This window comes from Myotis yumanensis, unplaced genomic scaffold, assembly GCF_028538775.1.
Source record: "Myotis yumanensis isolate MYYU_CA2020_CCGP unplaced genomic scaffold, mMyoYum1.0.hap1 SCAF_3, whole genome shotgun sequence".
Taxonomy (NCBI): Eukaryota; Metazoa; Chordata; class Mammalia; order Chiroptera; family Vespertilionidae; genus Myotis; species Myotis yumanensis.
In genome coordinates this window covers 29,928,027-29,950,863 of record NW_027223754.1, presented here as the reverse complement: position 1 = coordinate 29,950,863, position 22,837 = coordinate 29,928,027, and the positions used below count along the sequence as shown (strand labels likewise).

The 22,837-nt window shown below is 42.3% G+C and overlaps 1 long non-coding RNA gene across 2 annotated transcripts in view; it reads left to right on the top strand.

The window, feature by feature from the left end:
- LOC139004931 (uncharacterized) overlaps positions 1-22,369 on the top strand; it is a 119,111-nt gene extending 96,742 nt beyond the window's left edge. For both annotated transcript variants that reach the window (XR_011470628.1, XR_011470627.1), the window contains exons 2-3: positions 9,359-9,512; positions 19,460-22,369. This is a non-coding gene — a long non-coding RNA (uncharacterized lncRNA). The remainder of the gene's footprint in view (positions 1-9,358; positions 9,513-19,459) is intronic.
- The last annotated feature ends 468 nt before the right edge of the window (positions 22,370-22,837 follow it).

Below are 22,837 nucleotides of genomic sequence, written 5' to 3'. Positions count from 1 at the left end.
CTATGTTGCTTTTGAGTGATCTATAAAGAATATTTCTGTAATCACAGAAAGTTCTATGAACAGTGCTCTAACATTCCCATTTTAGCTCTCACATTTTGGTCTATGATGCATTTTGAGTTAATTTTTGTATGTGGTTTGAGGTTAAATGTTAATATATTTTGCATACAGGTACACAATTGCTCTAGTATCATTTTTTAAAAAATATTCTTTCCCAATCAAGCTTTGGCACCTTTGTCAAAAATCAATTAATCATATATGTGTGGGTCTGCTTTTGGACTTTTTATTCTGTTACATTGATCTATTGTTCTATCTTCATGCCAATTCTATACATTTTTACAATCACTCTTGAAAACAGATAGTATAAAGTCTCAAATTTTTTTCATCCTTTTCAAAATGGTTTTTGGTTGTATATGCCCTTTGCATTTTCATGTAAATTTTAGAATAAACTTGTAAATTTCTAAAAAAAAGCCTTCTGCAATTTAAAGTAGAATTTTATGGAATATATAGGTGAATTTATATCTTAACAATATTAAATCTTCCTATTATATTTCTCAGTTTATTTAAATCTTCTTTAATTTATCTTAGCAATGTTTTATAATTTTCAGTGCACAGATCTTGTACATCTTTTGTCATATTTATTTCTAACTATTTAATATTTGGTTATGCTATTATAAGTGATGCTGTTTTTGAACTTAAGTTTTTTGATTGTTCTTTGCTAATATAAAAATACATGAGTTTTGAGTTTTGATCTTGTATCTTGTAACCTTGCAAAAATTTTTCTAAGTTCTAGTAGGTTGGGTTTTGTTTTTTTGTGTGTTTTTTTGTTTTGGTAAATTCTGTAAGATTTTGACAAAGACAATTCTATCATCAACAAATAAAGACATTTTAATTTCTTCCTTTCTAATCAGGATATCCTTTTTTCTTACCTTATTGCACTAACTAGAGCTTCCAGTACAGTGATACAGACATGTGGTGAGAGCAGACATTCTTGTCCTATTATTGACCTTAGGGGAAAGTTTTCAATATTTCACCGTTAAGTATGATGTTAGCTGTAGACCATGCTCTTTGATTCCTGATCCTTTATATTTGACTTATTTTTGTTTGTTTGCTTTTTAAAAAACTTGTTCTATAGTCTTTCTATGTGAGTTGCATTGCCTTTTGTTTGCTTTTACCCCCTCTCTTTATTCCTGATTTTGAAATTGAGTGGTGATGTGCATTGACATGAATCATTTTTCATTTATTGTGCCAGGAATTTGGTGTACTCTTTCAATATAGAAGGTCATATCCTTCAAGTCTGTAAAATTTCATGAATTATTTATTTATAGTTTCTCTGTACTTTTCTCTGTTCTCTTTTTCTGGGATTCTTACTAGTTAGAAGCTAAATTATCCCTTTCATCCTCTGATTTTCATAATTTTTCCTCTTCTCTTCTATTCTCTACCCCCTCTATTTTGGTTCTCCTTTCTTAGAGAGTTTTTCTCATGTATCTTTCACTTATTCTATTGATTATTTTTTTCAGCAATTGGTTTTGTATTCCATGACTTATTTTATCCTCGGAGTGTGTGTGTGTATTTGTTTGCTTCGTGTTGTTTTAAATATCATGATGATTTTATTTCATGGATTTAACACCTTTTGAGTTTTTAAAAATGCTTTCTACTTACCTTGGATTGCTTCTGTTCTTTCTGAATCCCTTTGCCTGTTAGTTTTGGACCCTGTCTTTCTTATTGGAGGTCCTACAAATTCTAGTCACCCTTTTCACCTGCTAATATTTAAAAATGAGGCATCAAAAAGCTGATTGGAAGATTTGAGAACGGGCTATGTGCTGCCCAGCAGGGTTTATTGTATCCTGAAACTTGAATGATTCATTGTGGGAATGTCCAAATGTCAGTTACCTATAGTTTTCCCTGCTCTGGAATCCTTTTGCTTCTCTAGAGAAGACTTGTGCTGGTTTCTAATTCAGTGCTGAGGAAATAGATTAAGCAAAGTTTCTGAAATCGAACACTCCTTTTTGATTTCCTTCTTGAATACCCCCAAGCCCAATTTTCAAAAAATGAACTCTGTAAGTCAAATATGTATTTATTCTGTATTATTGTGTGAGAGAATTTTCAATCATCTCCAAAGGAAAAAGCATGTTTTAGAAAGTCTGTGAGTAAAATTCTTGTTATAAATTACCTATAAGGGGAAAAGGATGAATGATCCAGAACTCTAATAACAAATTTACTTGTGAAATGCATTCTGCCAATATAAAAGGGGGAAGTACTAAGCTAGGATCTTTGTTCTTACATCATTAGTTTGTTAGTGTTTGTGGAGCAAGTGTTTTCAGAGATGGCATCCATAAGACACCTATCATCTAGATTCAGTCATTCAAGAAACAGCACCTAGTGTGTGCCCTCTTCTAACATACTAGTATAAAAACATGTCATTTTAAACCATCTCAAAGATATAGTTTGCTTTCAGTAGAATAAAGTAAAAATGGGAAAAATATTTTTCTACATTTAAGAAGAGCATAGCTGATGGATACTAGCGAGTTACAAAAGCAAAATTAAATGTGTCTATATCATGCAGGTAAAATTATGCTGATTAAAGTGTCAATATCTGGTTTGGATATTAGTATATTTTCATAGCATTTCCTAAGGACTAATCACGTACCAGAATTACCTGGGGTGCTTCTTAGAAATATGGTTTCTAAATCCCATCAAGAAACAGATACTCAGATTAAACATACCTTAAAATGAGGGTGGGTGTGTCTCAGAAATCTTCATTTATTCTTTATTTATTTTTTTAATTTTTATTTATTTTTTATCTTTATTGTTGAAAGTATTGCAGATATCCCCCACCCTCTACACCCCCCCTCCCCCGGTTGACCTCTTTCTTTTTAAATCCTCATCTGAGGACATGCTTAGAGAGTGGGAGAGAGAGAGAGAGAGAGAGAGAGAGGGAGAGATCAATGTGAGAGAGAAACATCCATCGGCTGCTTTCCATACATGCCCCGACCAGGGATTGAACCCACAACCCAGCTATGTACCCTGACCAGGGAGTGAACCAGGACCTTTCCATGCACAGGATGATGCTCAACCAACGGAGGCACTCTGGCCAAGCAGAAATCTTCATTTCTAACCAACGTTCTAACTATTTTTTCCATGAAACAGTGAGAACCATTGCGTCAGACAAGGCCTTCACTTCTTTGTGAACATATTAACCAATAAAATGAAAAAAGAATTCCACTTGAATTTTTCTAGAGCAAAACTATTCCTTATGGAGTCATTGAGTTAGTCTAACCTTTGGAAGTTGAATTAATTCTTTTAATATAAAAATTAGGTTTTAACAAAATTGACGTTAAGGCCATAAGTACCCATTGAGTCCTTAGAACTGTGCTATGATCACTTAGACTTTGATTACTATGACCGAGAAACTGTGTTTTTAATTAAAATAAACTTATGTAGCTACGTATGGCTAGTGGCTACCATACTGGACAATGCAGATTTTCAATAATTCCATAATCACAGAAGGTTCAATTAAACTGTCCTCCAGAGTAAATAAATGCGTCCAGTGGTGCTCAATTGATTTTGATATTGAGGTTGATTACTGGATGTGTTCATGAAGTTCTTTGGTTTCCTTGCAGGAAAGCTGCTAGAGTAAACAGTATTACTAGTTTTATAATGTATTTTATTTATGGAGAAAATATATTTTGTATATTGCCTTATATTTGTAATGGGAAAGTTTACAGATGAATGGAAATATTTCCCTTTAGGTTGTATGTTTCAGTTTTACAATATCTGTGTGTTCTTTTTAAAGAATTTTTACTTCTCTATTGATATTCCCCACTTGTCCCCACAATTTTTATTTGTCCATATTTTTATTTAAATCTTTTAATCTATCCTATATAATAAAAGGCTAATATACAAATAGACTAAATGGCAGAACAACCGAACAACCAGTTACTATGACGTGTGCTGACCACCAGGGGGCATGCGCACAACATGGTGAGTGTCAGCCGTGGTGGGATGGTGGAGCAGGTGAGTGGGGGAGCCAGACCAAGGTGGGGCGCTGGTCGCTGTCATCAGGGTGAACTTAACTGTCAAATATAGCTGAAAGAACTGCCAGAACTTTAAAACATTTAAACAGTGAACTTTCCACTAATTGAATAAACTTGCCCAAAGAAAAATGTCCAGATAAGTTAGAATACTTGGATAGAGAAAATGTTCAGCATTTAACAGACCAACAATTTGTCACATAGTTTCATCAAGTTCTGTTTTGGACTAGGAAGCAAGACACTTTTGTTCTTCTGGATCCACGGCACCTGCTCGTATAACCTTGGTTCCCTAACTGTGTGCCAAGGTCACCTGGGACATCAGAGCACACTCACAGATGTGCCACAAGATATTTCACCTTTCCAGGGAGACACAGTGATACTTGTCATATGGTGGACACTGCATCAACTACCAGCCTGATGTAGTTCACAGTTTTACACGAGGTTGTGCCACATTTCTTACAACGTCATCATTATCTTTGTAAAGTTGGGTTTGGGGCAGTTGCTAAAATAAAAATCAAGTAGCACACGAAAATCAACGGAGATCACAAAATGAAAGTGGTGGTGGCCAAATCCAATGGCAGACACACATGCCATTAGTAAGAAATTATGATTATTTAGGAATGTAATTACAATATCATGTTCTCCCTTCAATTTACATTTTTCAAATGTAATTAGAGTTGTTAGCATATAAGAATGTTTTAAGTTGAATCTAACTACTTAATAAACAAAAGTAGTAGGGTTTTTTTTGGGGGGGGGGAGTAGATGAGGATCCTGTAACAAAATTACTGAGACCCTAAGGGTGCCATGAACCGAGAAAATTTGGGAACTTCTGCACTAGAGAGTTAATTGGTCTGAACATCACTGTTCCCATCTGCAAAATGCGGGAGTTGCATTAAATTGTCTTTAAGGTATATTTTTATTCTAATGCTTTAAAAATCTGTAGTTCTATATCACTAGAAGTGGTTCCTAAGTGATATGATAAATGTGGTATGTTAACAGTATCATTTCTGAAATCAGAGAGAGCTAAGAAGAAATGCTAAGATTCCCAAGTTGTCTCTGAAACAAGAATCCCTAGGGCTCCAAAGCGGGGGGGACCATAGACAGAGATCCATGTTTCAAGCAGATAAGAACCATGATTTTTAAATCAGTTCAAAAACCCATATCAACATGGATGGCTCTAGCATAAATTAAAAACACTGTATTCACTCTAGAACTCTCCACCTTTAGAAGAGGGGTTACCGAAAAAACCCGTGATGGAAGGATTCCACGCATAGCATTCAGAATGTCCATTGGACCTGGACATAAAAATATTCATCTTAAAGTCTGGTTCAAACCCTTACAAAAATAAAAAATAAATTTAACAAAGTATTCATCTTTATTTTTATAACCTTTAGCTGAAATTTAGCATTTTTTTCAGCTATGAATGTAATCAACAAATCAAAGGAGTATTAGCATTACCTGGTGACAAAGTCATAAAATAATCTGTATTTTCATATCACAGTACAGTTGTTGAAAATATTTCAAAATACTTACAAAATACTTATACTTACAACTACTTTGAAATTGCATTAGATTTTAGACCTGCCACAGATCTTGTTTCTTAGTACATTATTGAGGTAAATTACTACTATATCACAAAATATTTGAAAATATTTTTATATTTGCATTTCAATTAGTTGTTTCCTTAGTAATCTTAAATATTAATTTAACTTGTCATTGTGGAGAAGTTGGAACATACATAAACGTAGGTTCAATGATAAATAGAATCTCACATACTCATTACCCAACTATAGCCCCACATTCTTTTAATGTTGCATTATCTTGTAGTTAACTCTAGACATTATATAATTTCACCTGTAAATATTTCAGTATGTACCTCTAAAATATAAGTTCTTTTTCTTGAAGTACATTCACAATACCATTCTCATACTTAAAAAAATTAAAAGTTCCTTATATCTCATCAAATACCCCAACAGTGTTCAAGTTTTCAAGTATCCATAAGTGTTATAATTTTTTAGCTTTTAAAAAAATAAGAATTCAAGTATGTTCACACTTTCAATTGGTTGATATGTCTTATAAGTCTCTTAATTTATAGACTCTGCCTTCATTTATTCTCTCTCTTTTCTTGCAATTTATCTCTTGAAATAAAAAGGAAATCCTGTAGCATTTTCCACAGCCTAGGTTGTGGATCTCTCCCCTATGGTGTAGTTTACCATGTTCCTCTTTCCTCTGTGTCTCCTGTAAACTGAGTGGGATCTAGAGGGTTGATGTCATCAGATTGGGGGCGGGCGGAGGGGAACAGAATAGGAGGTTAAATTAATTCTGGTTGCCAATGGTTAGAAGCCATTGATTTTCAGAGTTTAGACCCACTAGTTAATTAGAGGTTACAAAATAGATTCTTTTAATTCTCTCATTCCTTATAATCTATCATCTGAATTGTTTCTACAAGGAAAAATATGTCTCACCAACTATGTGCTTCCCCAGTGCAAAATTAGTCAGAATACACTTACTTGGTTTTTTTCCTTCTGTTTAACAATTTTCCAAATAATGAGTTGCTTCCTTTTATGCATTTTATTTGACACATTTTAAAATTTATTTTAAATATATTTTTACTGATTTCAGAGAGGAAGGGAGAGGGAGAGAGAGATAGAAACATCAATGATGAGAAAGAATCATTGATTAGCTGCCTCCTGCATGCCCCACATTGGGGATCAAGTCCAAAACCTAGGAATGTGCCCTTACTGAGAATCAAACCATGACCTCCTGGTTCATAGGTCGACGCTCAACCACTAAGCTACGCCAGCTGGGCTTATTTTACACATTTAGAAACATTATCCTGAAAAGGGGTTCATGGGCTTCACCAGACTGTCAAATGGGTTAACGTCACAAAACAGTTAAGAACTACTTTTGCCTGGCCAGTGTTGCTCAGTGGTTGAGTGTCAACCTGTGAACCAGGAGTTCAGGGTCCGATTTCCAGTCAGGGCACATGCACCAATTGCAGGCTCGATTCTCAGTAAGGGGCATGCAGGAGGCAGCTGATCAATGATTCCTTCTCATCATTGATGTTTCTCTCCCTCTCTCTTCCTCTCTCTGAAATCAATAAAAAACATATTTTAAAAAACCCCAAAACTCCTACTATAGACTATTCCAAAAGATGTAGAGGTTAATGTGAGCACTTCCCTGGAGACCTTCCAACCATTGCGATTGCCAGTTTCCTCATCTCCCACAGCACTTAATTTTCATCTCATGCATTTTGGTGCTTGATGCAATGCCACCTTATGTTGTATTTGAAAGGTACAACATAAGGATATATGTACACCCTATAGTACTAGCTGTGGTATAGAGAGAGCACTAATTTGAAGTCAGATGGTCTAATTCAAACACTGCCCATGCTACTTACTAGTTGTACAAACAAAGGCAAATTCTTTACATTTTTGAGCTTCAGTTTCTTCACAGGGAAAATGATTCCTAACTTGAAGAATTGTTCTAAGAACTAAAGAGGGGAACATTCTTAAAAGATTGAGACATTATTGGTCCTCAACAAATATTTGTTAAATCTAATGGTTTCCCAAAAGCAGAGGACTTGTTAATTAGATCTTTTGTGCTGATCATAGTAGAAAAAAAAAGTGCTATTGTACTCTGAGATACCCATGATTTAGGGCCCTGTCATAACACATCCCCACCCTCCTCAACTCTATCTCTCTTTCCTTTTCTCCCTCCCTCCTGTTTCTTTCTCTTCCTCTTTTTTCCCTTCCCTCCTCCTTCTCCTTCTCCTTCTCCTTCTCCTTCTCCTTCTCCTTCTCCTTCTCCTTCTCCTTCTCCTTCTCCTTCTCCTTCTCCTTCTCCTTCTCCTTCTCCTTCTCCTTCTCCTTCTCCTTCTCCTTCTCCTTCTCCTTCTCCTCCTCCTCCTCCTCCTCCTCCTCCTCCTCCTCCTCCTCCTCCCCCTCCCCCTTCCCCTTCCTCTTCCCCTTTCCCTTCCCTTTCCCCTTCTCCTTCCCTTTCCCCTTCTCCTTCCCTTTCCCCTTCTCCTTCCCTTTCCCCTTCTCCTTCCCCTTTCCCTCCTCCCCCTCCTCCTCCTCCTCCTTTTTTCTCTTCTGCAGAAACCAGCTCTGGCAGACAGTTCCAGAGTCTGTCACTGGAACAGGTGTACAAATACTGGCACACCCCACCGTGATAATGGCAGCAACCACGTACATAACCCTCACTATGGGCCTGAAGTGATTCTGTGCCCTACAGCCTGAGTCTAGAGGTCATGCTCCTAACAGCCCTATGCACTGCCCCTCAAACTGAGGTCTGGACATTTCTGGATTTTTCTCTCAGTCTTAGAGGGCATTTTCTTGTCCCCACAAGAAGAGTCCCAGGCCTTAAGAAATCAGCTCAGATCTGAGCTCCTTTGTGATCCCATTCATGGCAAGCAAAAGTGAAACATGATCATTTTACAGAATTAGAGACTGGATAGAGCTTCTGATTTCAGAAGAACAAGTTTTTAAAATGGATCTGTATGCATAACATTCATTGCAGTTAGTGATGGTGGAGTCAGTGACTAATAAAAATGTCATTTCCTGTGATTTTTATAAATTGCAGTAAATATGCCAGTAATCACCCACATTAGCTGCTGAAATGCAGGCAGCCATCTGGAGTAGAGGCCAGGGGACCTCATTGAAGCCTCAAGAAGTAAACCCCACAGGTGCAAATTGACACCTAGGAAAACAGTAGTTAATACGCACTAGAATTTGGAGAAGGGGAAGTGTTAAAATAAAGGTATGTCAAGCAGACAAATTTGGACTTCTCAAGAGGATCTGTCATGTCAAACAGGAAATAGCTATAAATTACTTGTAATGGTAAAAATCTTGTCATTTATAACCTCTAAAGCAACGGGCTCATTTAACAAATCAACTCATAGATCATAATCTAGGACAGTCAGCCTGGGTATTTATTTCACTTTTAATGTGCAGAAGTCAGGGCAAACCATGCATGATCCACAAAAGACCCCACAGTGTGCCATCAGCTCTCAGAGCCACAGAATGAGCAAGAGAGATAACTATCTCAGGCCCAGGGTGATGAATATGTCAAGATATGAAAACCCTTTCTGCTCCTATAAAGAAAATTAAGACGTGATTGGAAATGTCATGCCTTGGGTAGTCTCATAATGAATAATTCCAAATAAATCCCACAATTATTCTGTTTATTTGTTTTACTTAGAAGCTATTTGAAGTCATTGGAGCTGAAAGAACATTTCAACATGCCAAGCGTATTTACCATATCTTGTAATCATCTTGCTAACCAGTTCACGGGCAACAATAATTGGAGTTCTGTGTTTATTTCAGATTCCTCAATATATACTGGCCACTGATAAGAAATCCAGCTCGGAGACATTGTTAAAGAGGCTGAAACACCTCCATGAAAGTGTTCCAGGAGTGTGGCTCAGGCAGATGAACACACAAAGCTATCTGCATTATTTGAAGATTCAGTTTGAACTAGGTATTTATGACAGAAATGCTTAAAGAAGTGTGCACTGAATAAATATTTGATGTTAATTGATGCGGGGTTGGAGGGTTCTGAAGAGAAGGAAAGGGAGCAAAGAACATAGTCACACACCAAACTAACCACTTACTTTATGTAAGAAAAAGTCCCAAGACTGGCAATTGAGTATAGAGCTCACATTTACATAGTGTTGGCATCATGAGCTACAAGAAAGGACAAGTTGGTCTCCAGAAAGACACTAACTCAGAGTTGCACTATATTCACCTTCCTTTAATCTTCTCCCTGGCATCTCTATACCTCCCTGTGTTCTCCCCAACCCAACTCAACCAATGCTTAGCTCTGCCAGGAAAAAGAAGTGCTGGGCTGCTGTGACATGCTACAATGTGGACACCACCCATGAGTGTGAGCACAGGTTTGGACACACACATACATTCACATGTGCAGTCACACACACACACACACACACACACACACACACACACGACAGTTAGAAGAGCATGGCTATACAGCACCCACATTTAGAATCCCAAGGTCTGTTGGTTGGGTAACTTTTCCCACCTGCTTGCTTTTCCACATTCTGCCAAGGTACACTTGTAGTGGGGTGAGACTCTGCTTCTGCCTAAATATATGAACTCAAACTAATTTTCAAAGAAAGCACAGAATTTAATCCTTAAAAGAAGTTAAAATTTAAAAATTAGCTTCAACTGGAAAGCAGTCACTGGTTCCTTGAATTTAACTGCTTACTTTAACAGTAGTTATTGATCTTTCTTTGGACTTAATCATCCTATATAATAAAGAGGTAATATGCAAAGTGACCATCACTCCAACACACAAGATGGCTGCCCCCATGTGACACAAGATGGCTGCCACAGGATGGCCGGCAGGGGGAGAGCAGTTGTGGGTGATCAGGCCAGCAGGGGAGGGCAGTTGGGAGGGACCAGGCCTGCAAGGAAGGGCAGTTGGGGGTGACTGGGCCGTCAGAGGAGGACAGTTGGGGGTGACTGGGCTGGCAGAGAAGGGCAGTTGGGGGCAACCAGGCCTGCAGGGGAGGACAGTTAGGGGCGACCAGGCTTGCAGGGGAGGGAAGTTGGGGGCGACCAAGCCTGCAGAGGAGGACAGTTAGGGATGACCAGGCCAGCAGGGGAGGGCAGTTAGGGGCAATCGGGCCGGCAGGGGAGCAGTTAGGCATCGATCAGGCTGGCAGAGGAGTGGTTAAGGGGTGATCAGGCTGGCAGGCATGCAGGCAAGCAGTTGGGAGCCAGGAGTCCTGGATTGTGAGAGGAATGTCCGACTGCCTGTTAAACAGGCAGTCGGACATCCCTTAAGGGGTCCCAGATTGGAGAGGGTGCAGGCTGGGCTGAGGGACACCCCCCACCCCCTGCACGAATTTTGTGCACCGGGCCTCTAGTCATATATAATGAAGAACTAATATGCTAATTAGACCAGACGGCTGAATGACCTTCTGGAACAACCAGTGGGCAGGGCCACGAAGCAGCCAGGGCTGCAAGGGCCAAGCCCCTTGCATGAATTTCATGCATCAGGCCTCTAGTGTTTTCATAATGATGGCTAGTTTCCATAGATTGGTTAGTGGTTGTCTGTGAGGGAAGAGGGGTTTAGTGAAAAAAGAGTGTATATAGGTAAAGAGTTTAGGCACTGTTCACTTGGGTAAAAATTCTTTAATTCAGAAAGAAAAGCTGATTCTGGGAAACAAATTATCCAAATCAACAACCTCCAGTCTGGAGTATCAAAACCAAACCACACCAGAACAAGTCCATATTATGCATTTTACTTTGGCAGACACCAAAGATGTCTGTGTTGCACATTGATTTTTTGAAATCTGTGTTGGGATAGCCTAGGCAATTTCTAGAAATGTCAGCTGCCTATAATTTTAGCCTCAATTGCTAGATTATTACTGATGAAAAAATTTTTTTTCTTTTTTATGAATTGAATGGATAATTGTCTCAGTTCTATGCTTTTAAACTATGTATAAGTGTATAGTATGTATTGTATGTGTTGACTATAGATTACAGTCATGTGATGCTTGTATGAACATCATTGACTGTACTTACACAAACCTAGATGGTCTAGTCTACTGTTGTAATTGTTTGTGCTAAACTTTTATACAACTGGCAGTGCAGCAGGTTTGTTTATACCAGCATCACCACAAACACATAGTATGCATTGGTTAATACAGCTATGAAATCATTAGGCAATAGGACTTTTTCAGCTCCATTATAATTTTAAGGGACCATCATAATTTTAAGTCATATATGCACTCTGTCATTGACCAAAACATCATCATGCTGTGCATGACTGTATCTTACATCTGTTAATTTTAAGCAAAGTTTATTTCTATAGAATAATGGGTAATTTTGAAAATATTTTGGGCAAAATGTTACAAATTCATTATTCAGTAACACAACTGTTCATACTGTATTACCTTGGTTCTAAGACACATTTTTAGTTTTATCATCTCTGGAATCTAAATACACCATTGTTATTAGTGATGACTTACAATTATAATTGGCAGAGTTCTTTTATAGTGCCAATAATGGCATATTAGGCTTGTTGGGGGAAAAAAAGTGTATATGTGTGGTAGTAACCTATGGATAATTACCTGATATAGTCTAGGGTAGAAAAAAAATGTGCCAAGGATCACCTATTCTTCCCTAATACTTCTTTATGTAGGAATTATAAATTGTATCCCCATACTTCAGCGTGGCTCTTTTTATTCTAAAACATCTTGTATTTATAATAAGCGCTTCACACTAGATTGCAATGTGTATTTGACAGAGGGTACCTATTGCTTTGTCCATCATCAACTGAAAAGTTACAAATGAAAACTCTAGACGACTCTCAAAGGATGAAGCAAGGAGACCAGTTTTCCAGTTAGTACTAAAGCTGACGATGAGTAAAAAAACACACAAAAAATCAGAGTTAGTACCAATAAATGGGATTTAGTTAATATTTTAAATTTCAAGATGAGCATGCAAATGTGCAACAAAGTACTAAGCTACATTTGTACTTGTTTCCTGGAAACTCGACAAAGCAATTATTGTAATGTAGAAAAATCTCTACCACAGACCCCTCAACCATGACATACAGTATTTCAGCCTGAATTCTTTTTATGTCTATCCTCATAGCCAGAAATCTGGGAGAAGATTGTGAGCCAATTTTAAATATTAGGTCAGTTTGAGGTGATATGGGGACAGTAGACAGAAGAGAAATATGTTTAGATTTAAAAAAATTAATAATATGGTTTTCAGACAGGAAAAAAAAAAGACATATTGGCTCAATGTTCCAACAAACTCCTGCCTCTTACCACAAGCTTGCTGACTTGTGGAATACACAGAAACATATGAACACACATATATAGCAAATATCTATATTCTTTTTTTTCTGGCCAAGAAATCATTTAACAGCTGAGGTTGATATTGCTTCACTTTCAGCCCTCTGCTCTTTACCTCATCTCATTCTTCCTGGGAGCATTACCTCACCATCCTATATGTACAATTTAAAGGGAATTACCTCTTACTTCAATTATTTGTCCCTTATCAACTGATGTTACACTACAAGGATTTGCATTGAAAGGACACAAAGAAAGAGCAAGTCATGGCACATAGCCAAATAAAAGAGTAATGTTCTGGTGAATTTAGCCTAAATAATTTACTGCTATATAAAAGTGGAAGAGTGGAAGGTGAACCCTTTGACCAGTAAATCTCTCCTTCCCGTGAAACCCTTATCTGGTCCCCTCCAACATATTCCACACGAGGAAGCCATCATCATTGGCTCTGGTTTGTTATTTGTAAACCTTGATCTTCTGCACTCGGTGTCCTAAATATGGATAATTAGCATCAGTTTATCACGCTTCTGCATATTTTCCCTTCTCTCCAAACATGCATGCTTCTATTGGCTGCCATTCTGCCACAGAAGATTATGGAGACAGATTGCAGAGAATGAATGTGCTAAACGAGATTAGGAAGGAATAGAAATAGCAACTTGGCCAATAAATTCCTCGTGAGAGCCTTATCATACAATTACACGTTGATTTGTTTCACACTCTCCCAGCCTCTTAATCCAATGCCCCCACCAAGAAGAAAATTTCACTAATTTCTGAATTACTGCATATCCTCCTGACTTGTTACTGAGAGTAGTTGGAAGGAGAAACACTGCTGAAAACAACACATCAAACTTTATAATAAAAAATTAAACTTTAAATGTCAAAATGGGTGGCATGAATCTGGGATGTTTAAAGCATTTTAGCATCTATGAATAAATGCACACAATCCTGGCAAGGGAGATATTTAACATTTCTTTGAGCACCAAATGCTCTCATTTGCCACTTTCGGGGGTCCAGAAGTGTACGAAGGGGAGGATTACCTTGCTCTTAAACAGAACTATCTGATGTGTTTTAAAACAGGACAAACTATTCAATTATTTTTTATTATTATTACTGACAACAGTCATGGTGCCCCTGAGTACTTCCTGGTGATATCACTTGACCTCTTTGAATACAGTTATAGCTTCTTGTATCAACAGAACTCTGGCCTGCTCCTGGTCTCCATAAAACACTGTAATAGGGCATCCACAGGGGGAGCTCTCCTCTCCTTCCTTTGTCTGCTAATGTTACTCTCCCCAGGGCTTTATAATAAGTTAGGTATTTAAAGAGGCCTATTAAGCCTTCCATCCACCAGGGGACTATTTTTAGCCCAGAGCAGCAGTCAGGCATTATGTTGCACCCACAAAAGCAAGGTGCTGGGGCAGGAGAAAGCCCTGCAGAACGGAGGTGATGTTTACTGGAAGGAATGGAAATCCAGATCAAATCTTAAAAAGGATATGTTTGTGCTCTCAGAAGAGCAAAGGCTTCCAATTCATGGTGGGAAGAATTAATTAGCTAAAGAAATTCACAGCAATTGTAAAGAGAGCTTTTATGCATAGATCATGATGCCGCCTTCACTTTCTTTTCTCCAAGTCATATCTAACTAGGAGTCACAGAAGAGAGAGCCTATGTACAATCAGGAGGAAGGATTCTACATTTCAGATCTGCTTCCTGGCTCTGTGTTCAGAGAAACAACTGGACAACATTCATTCAACAAATCTGTATTGAGGGTTTCTCATGTGCCAGGCACCTTTCTGAAATGGTGGGGGGTACCAACACAAAGAAAGAGCCCCTCCCTGGATGAGCTGACAGTTACAGGATGCTGATATGTCTTGTCTAATGTTGTTGAGTATGAGTTTGCCTTTTGTAAGCTGGCTGATCTATTGGCTGCAAGAGATTTCCTTATCCTGGAACTTCCTTCCCTCCATTTACCTTGATAGGGTGAGAAGGATCAAGGAGCCTGTAAGGAAGCTCAGGGAGGGATTTGTCTGAGGGACCTAGATGCTACATGGGCAAGTAGTGGCTCAGAGCATACCTGTGTTCCTCGAACTGCGGCCTGGAGCACATGCCACAGGGAGGGGCAGCCACAGCTCCAAACCTTCTCAGGTTCTACAGTCATCTGTCCGGAAAATAACAAATCATCTTATATGTTTTAGCAGTTCTACCTACACTCCCTGCATCCTCCTCTCCTTCAAAGCCACTGAAATCCAAGGCACCTGTTATTGGGGACATGGGTCATGTTGAATGGGGTGAGGGTAACCTAGAGAAGGGATAGAACTGGCTTATTGTTTGTTTCCTAGAGGAAATGTTCTGGGGGCTTTCTGGTGCTAATTTGGTGGGTTTTTAGCTTTGGCTTCATCTGACTCCTCCATGCAACCAAGGCGCACAACTAGAGACCGACAGGAAGTCTCCCGGCAGGAGTGTTCCTGGGGGACTTGGAAATCAGCTTCTTGAGATGGAAGGACCTCACGCTGAAAATAGAAAACAGATGAGGGGTTATTGATAACCGTCCTTCCCTCCTCTAGGTCATATTTCCTAAATTAGTGAGCTACGTTTGGATGGGGGGGAACAGTGAGAGGGAGCCGTTTGCCATTAATCTGGGAACAAACGACTAACCTCGGTGACTGGTATTTTCGCCTTTCTTTTCTCACTTTTCTCAGTGTGGGGAAGCGGTGGAGCCCGCGCGGAGCGATTGTGAGGGGCTCTGCTGGAATTTGGCAGCGCGGAGGCTTGGAGAGCAGCCCCATGCTGGCTCCTATTCAGCGGGCCAGTTTTCCTCGAGCTTTGGAAGTTTCACTCAGCCGTGCACTCAATGGCTTCACAAAGCTGATTACAAGCTTCAGCGCATTCCTGAAGGAGCCAAAAGCGACGCAGGTGCAAACGAGCCGAGGGAGCCCCTTATCCCGGTGACAGAATGGGACAAGCTGGGAAAGGCTTGGACCACACAAATCCAAGCTCACCAGGCAGCAGAAAGCCTGCCTTGGGAACCGGGGGTCATTATCCGCCCTATTCAGCGGGGCTCGGGGACCCTAGGGCCCCGGGAGGCCGGCCCGCGTGGGAGCGCCAGCGCTCATCTGTGGGAGTGGAGACCTCCAGGGGGCCCTGCAGCCAGGCTGGGGCGGTGGACGGCGATTTGTGCGTTCGCACCGACAGCGCCAGGGAAATCCGTGCTCCGACGGACCACGTGAACCCTAGTAGGGACACGGGAGAAAGGAGTGCGCAGGAGGCCACCCCGTGCGTGGACAGTGCGCCACGTGTGTTCATCCCGAGTCCAGACTGCACTGCCCTGCTCCTCTCCAGCCTGAAGCTGCAGGTCCCCTTTGGTTCCCAGGCCACTGACAGACACTCAGCTCTGAGTCCCTCAGTGCCTTTTCTCCCCCAGCCCGCCTTTCCCATCCGTCCTCGCGGCAACGGGGTCCCCGCGGAGGGCGACCGGACGCAGTGCGTTGGAGCTACAGGGACCACGTGCGGAGATCCGGGGCGGCGGGTCACAGGGCCGCCCCGTCGAAGCGCGCTCGGCGTGGCCGATGACTCCATCGCTGCGAGTCTCATTCCGCGGCGAGGAGGAGGGCCCGTCCACTACGAGAGAATGAAGGACGTCTCCTGCTCGGGCTCACGACCGAAAACCGGGGGCTGTGGGCGGCGGAGAGAGAAGGGCAGCGCTGCGGGGCGTGCACGGGAAAAGAGGGTGCGAGGCCCGGAAGGATGTTGGGGGGGGGGGGCGGAGCTGGCGCGCGGGGGGTCCCCTGGGGCGCCCGGAGTCCGCTAGGGGAGCCCCGCGCCGCCTCCAGACCAGCGCAGCACTCGAGTCCCTGCGTGGGGCAGGGCCTGGGGCTCGCTGGTGCGCGCTCCCTGGCCCCGCCGGCCGCGCTCTTGGCCCGGCTGCTCCCGGGGGTCCTGGCGGGCAGGGCGCGGGCGGGCCGGGCGCGCACGCCGACGCTCTTTTGTCTGATAACTAATTTGAGTTAATGCGATCTTTATGTAAAGCTAACAGCGGATAATTGTCTATTTTCTCGCCAACAATCTCCATCACAATCACTTATCTGGAAACCTGCGGCTGGATTAATCGTTATATTCCCGAGATGTGCGTCACTGTAATTCTCAGTGAACGCGTGTGGGGACATGGAAACGCCTCCCCCGCGCTTGTGGGGCCGGTTTCAGACCTGCCTGGTTATTGCCCGGCACCCGGTGTGTCCAGGGTTTGGTGCACGCGTGCAGGGTTGTAGGGCGCCTTCTCCAGGACTGGCCTTTGTTTGAGTGCGTGTTGTAAGGGTGGAGGGGGTGAGAGGAGGAGGGGGAGATGAGGCTGGATGAAGAAGAAATAGCCTGGAGGATGAGGAGGGCCGTGCGTGCGCAGCCCACGTCTAGCCGGGCCTGAGCAGGCCTTCAGCTCACGGCGACGCCGCCTCCGCCTCCGGGTCCACCCAGCCAGGACCAGTCAATGTCAGAATCCAGTCTTTTGACCTGGGAGAAAGGATGCCCTCCCTCCCCCCCTGCAGGAAAGGTGCTCCCTTTCCTAGGCTGGGTTCCTCTAGCTTCAAACCCCGCCCCACTCACCCGTTCCCGCCTTAGGCCCCTCCCCCAAGATTCCCATTGCCAGGACTCCCATCTCAGCAAATCATTGGCAGTATTTACTCTCCCGGTGATGGCAATCCCCAAGAGAGCAAGCCTTGGGTGTGGGAACGCGTCCCAGTGCCGCAATTCCCTTGGTGCTCCAGTGTTAGGGGTAAAACAGGAGCGACGGCAGACGGAATTGAGGCCTCTGGGGGGAAAGGCACTTGTATGGCAAAGATTTTGCCTTTTCTGAGCTGAAGTCAAAACATGAGTGTCAAGTGAAAACCCGCGTGGTGGTGGGTGGAGGGCCTCTGCGCCTGCGCCTTCGCTGTGCGCAGCGAGGCGTGAAGCGATTGACTGCCGGAGCCAAGTGCTACGTGTGGCCGGTCACTTGGAACTTAACCATTAGAGTCCATTTACTTCTGCAACGCAGGTTTGCCAGCCAAGGGACCACCACCACAACTTTTCAAAGTTTCTGAAAAACAGCAAATCCAGTCTCAATTCGTGACAGCTCTTGGCCCGGGAGAAGGGAGCTATTTGTGTCCCCTTTGGCAGTGTAACTCAAACTTCCAAGAGTGAAAGAATACAGTGGCACAAAATGCCACGAAATGACTGAATTTTTACATAAAGCAGGACCCCAAATTACCCCCCAAGGAGGGCATTGCAAATTCCTGTTAAAATCTCTAAGTCTTCCATTTTCCCCTCCAGCAACTTGATGAGGTCTTCAAAAGCAACCGAGTAAATGCACCCTCGGAAGTCAGCTTTCCCCGGCCCTCGGCCCTCGCCGCGTTTCCCAGGGCTGCTTTTTGTTGTGGCGTTCTGGAATCATCCCACTTCATCTCTCACCTGAATCTTGTCATCTCGGCCATCTTGAAGTGATCTGCGAACAATGCTGGTCCCCGCGACAGGCCCGCTGGTCAATCAGGCAGAACAGACTATGCAAATGGAGTGGAGAGGCGAAGCGCCCGGAACACTGGCGCCCATTGTCTTGGGCATTTCAAAGCGCGGAGCAGCTGCGGCAGACTTGTCGCCTTGGACCCTCGGTTGCCACACGAATGTCATCATTGCAAAACATCAGATTTTGAAAACTATACAATCCGAATTCATTAGCAGCCCCTGGGCCAAGGTTTCTCTTCTTCCGTGACAAGTTTCAAACTTCAGATCCCCTTCTGCTGAGAGGGCGAAAGGGAGGGGGGCGAATTTTGCAAGTGACAACCGCTGATGAGCCATGATTTCCTCTTTCTGGCGGATTTCAGACCCTTAAAAACCCGTCCTTGGGGGTTCTGAGCTCGGACCCCTGACTTAAGCATCGCTGAAATTCTGATGTTTTCGCGTGTTCTCTTGTGTTGCTTGCAAGTTTAAATTCACCGAGAGCAGCTAAGGTAACAAGTGAGTGGGTTTAACAAAGACACCATCTTCTGCTTTTATAATAATGCCAGCGAGATATTTTGAAAGTATTTTCTTTAGATTGAACTCAAAACAATCCATGTTAGAGCAATTGTGCGCTAAAAAGCAAGCAGGTTAGTCACACGGACAACGACGTTCCCCAGCGGCGCTGCTGCAAACGCCTCGCCAACTTAGAGTGCCCACCGAGACACGCGCCTTAGTGATTATGTAACTGTTCTCCGCATTGCTGACATTACGACTCTTCTCCCTCTCCATCGCCTCGCCCCACCCCCAGCTGCCAGGGTGATCTCGTTTTTTTTCTAGAAACAAGAAGCAGGAGGGATCTGTTAGGTGCTGGCGGCAGCGGCCCATGAGGTGGGTGCTAAGCGCCAGGGAGCGGGGGCGGGGGGGGGAATGAGTGGGGTCCTGCCGGACCCGCACCTGCGGGCGCTGGACCCCGAGGCCCCGTCAGGTCCGAGGGGCCCGAGGCCGGGAGGAGCTTCCATTTCCAGACTTCAGGGAGCCCCAGGGCTCCAGAGAAGGCAGCTTTCCCCTCCTATCAAGCTTGTTTGTCCCCCAGGCCCACAGATCTGAGTTAACGAGTCCTTCCTCTGCTTCTTTACAGGATCCGTGTACTCTATTCTCTCCCTACCTCATCCCTGAGCCGGAAGGTTTTTCCAGGAAGAGGGAGTCAACACAGAGAAAGCCACCAAGCCAATTTCTAGCCCGGAGATGAAAAATAAACATCGAGGTTGAAGGCGGCCAACGGCTGGGTCCTCCCCTTCCAGCCACACACATGACCTCTCTCTGCTGGCCACCACCCCACCCCCTCAAGATGCCATCAGGCCCCTTAAACTGGGGTGGGACTTGGAAGAGGAGTGCAACCAAATAATGTTCTGTAGATACAACCCGGAGTACAGGGAAATACTTGGATGAGAGGACCCGCTGGGCGTGTCTTGCTTGGTTGGGGGTGAGGTAAAGCTCTTTGTAAATATGGACACCTTTGGAGGAAGTGAACTAGCACATTCCCTGGAAAATTGTACGATTTGTGCCTCACAGCTCCAGAGAGTCACAGGTCAGATCCCGTGGTTGCTCTTGGAAGTCTCTGTGTGTCTATGACCCTCTAGGCTGGGCTGAGGCCCAGAGCCCCTCCAGGTGCCTTTGCCCTGCCCACCCACTTCCTGCTCAGGCAAAGCCACCGATGGTTGGCGCAGGTCTAAAGGCAGAGGCGAGCTTTCTGGAGGTCCTGGCTGTGGGGAGGCCAGAAGGATGATGTGAGTTTCAGGGAGATGGAGTTTTGCGGGTTGGATCGCCTGTGTCTCTCTAGTGCCTACTTCATTGTGGGTTTTCAAAATGCGCTGACGCACTGAAGAGAGTGGGGCTAGTGGCTGTGGGGAAGTCTTCATGGCCAAGGTGGGCCTTCCTTTCAGAGGTGGCTCAAGGGGGCCCACTCAGGTTGGGCCAGGACCCTGGTGGATAACAGGACCTGGTGAGCCCAGTCTTGCCCTTGCCTCTCTCCTCTTCTCACACACAGTCATTCTCACACATGACACACATTCTTATGCAATCATACACCCACAAAACGCACTATACACTCATACATACAAATACCTGGAATCTCTCACACACAGACACATGCCACACAGAACCACACAAGTTCACTCTCACACATGATTTACACACACACACACACACACACACACTCGTCTGGGGTCCTGAAGTCACTGGCTGGCTGAGTACAGGGATTGGCTTATGCCTGAGCCCCTGGTCCTCATGGGAGGAGAAATCAAAAGGCTGGGAAGAATAGTCTGTTAGGTACACACAGGGATGAGTGCACACATCCTTACAGGAATTCAACAAATACAACAAAAGGGTGATGTTGATGAAGACAAGGGCAGTTATCTCTGAACCCTTTTCTTCTGAGCTCTCAAAGAGTGAGCTTGTCAATGGATTGAATTATCACATTGTATCCAACATGTCCAGGTTCCTACTTTCTCCCAGGATAGTTTCCTTAGCTGCCCACTTAGACTTCTGTTATCCACTGTGGCAGCCACTAGCCATGTGGGGCTACTGAGCACCTACAATCCAGCCAGTCAGAAAGGAGAAGTGCTGCATGAGTGTACACAACACACACCGGATTTCAAAGATGCCGTGTGCAGGAAAGCATGTAAAATACCCGACTCGTCACTTTTAAATATTGATTTCAGGTTGAAAGGATTGCATTTTTGATATATTGGATACAACAAAATACATTCTTGAAATGAATTTCACTTGCTTCTTTTTCTGTTTTAAAACTGCATCTATTGGGAATTTAAAGTGACTATGTGGCCCACGGATCCTCCAGGAAATGGAAGGGGAAAAGCAAATGTGTGGAAAATGCGGAGTTTGTGTTTTAGCAGGAGGGGATACAGACCCAGCCCGTGTTAAAGTTGCTTTTGTAACATGCTATATTATCAAAGCTTCTTTTCTTTCATGAGAAGGCATGGTGGTGGGTGGAGGGCATCACACATTGTACTTTATTGCTTGATTCATTTTCTTTTCATTTTAACTTTAATTTCATCTAATTACTGTATTGTGATCTCAGTCAGCAATCTTAAATGAACTCTCAAGTAACTTTTGAAGAATCTTGCTACAAATGTTGGATAATGATGAGATGTAAATTACTACAGGTTATTGTATAATGTCTACACAGGGCTGGAGCAACCCCTTTCCTGTTATTTTCAAATTTCAGGTCAGCATTTTGGTAATTTTCTGCTTTATTTTTTTCTCCTGCAAGGTATTACCAACACTGCTCACCACCACCACTACGACCCTAAACAAAACAAAATGAAAAGCTTGAGGAAGAATTTATATCCTGTGAAAATGCTTCCTATTAAGCAAGAATGGAATTTCTTCCATATTTTCCCCTATAATTGATTCATAATTTTAGAAACCTATGAAGTCATATCTTGATCAAGGAGATTACAATAAAACATAGTTGCAACCATTTTGTGTTTAAATAAAGATATTTAAAAGTAGTCTAAAGTAACATTTTAGAGATAAGATTTCTAGCAGTAAAATTATAAAACTTATAAATTATATTTCATTTTTGATGATAGCAAGAAAGGAAAGATCGCTCTAAGAATATTGTTTTTAATAAACTCAGTATAGCTGCAACATGAAAATTCTGCATGCATATGTACTTGACATATACACCTTGAATTTTTATAAATGTATGTTGAAGGGTTATATAATTAATGAAAAAATTCAGCAGAAATGTGAGGTGAGTCTGTTTTGCCAATAAATTGGAAGTATCTCACACATACTTTTGATAAAATTAAAAATTTATTTCTGTCATAAAAGAAAATTTGTTGCTCATTACTAGTATGTCCATGTATGGTTCAATTTTTGACTAAATTAAATTTAAGGGAAAAAGAAAATATTGTAGAATAAGAGGAATGATCAAGGTTTTGTGGGTAAGCTAATTCAAATGTTTTATTCTTTGTAGTAACTCCTTAGAAAACATCACTGTTGTCATGAGAAGCTTCTGCTCAATTAGTAAAAAAAAAAATAAAAATATATTTTAGACTTTAATCAAACTACCTAGTTTTTTAAGAGTTTCCAAGGGAATAACAAAACAAAAAAATTAACATATATCTTGCTGAAGAGTCATTTGTATACCGTTAGAAACTCAAGTAATCTCACTTTGGGTGAACAGGATGGCATATTTAGCAGCATGACAAGGTTATTTATTTTTGTGATAACTCATGCTGGCTCTTATTCAACTTACTGAGATAACTAAAGGAAAAAACACTGCAAGAATTCAGCCACTTACTGTCAATTCTGCTCTTTTACTTTTTAATAATCATCTTGGAGTAAAAGAACAACAGCAACAAAAATGGTAAAAAGGCATAGAGAAGAGGAAACCTAGCACATAGCACCCAGACTAGCAGTATGGACACGCTACATCCCAGCAAAGTTCCCAGTTAAGTTGTTCTTGGGCATATTTAATATATGGCCTCAT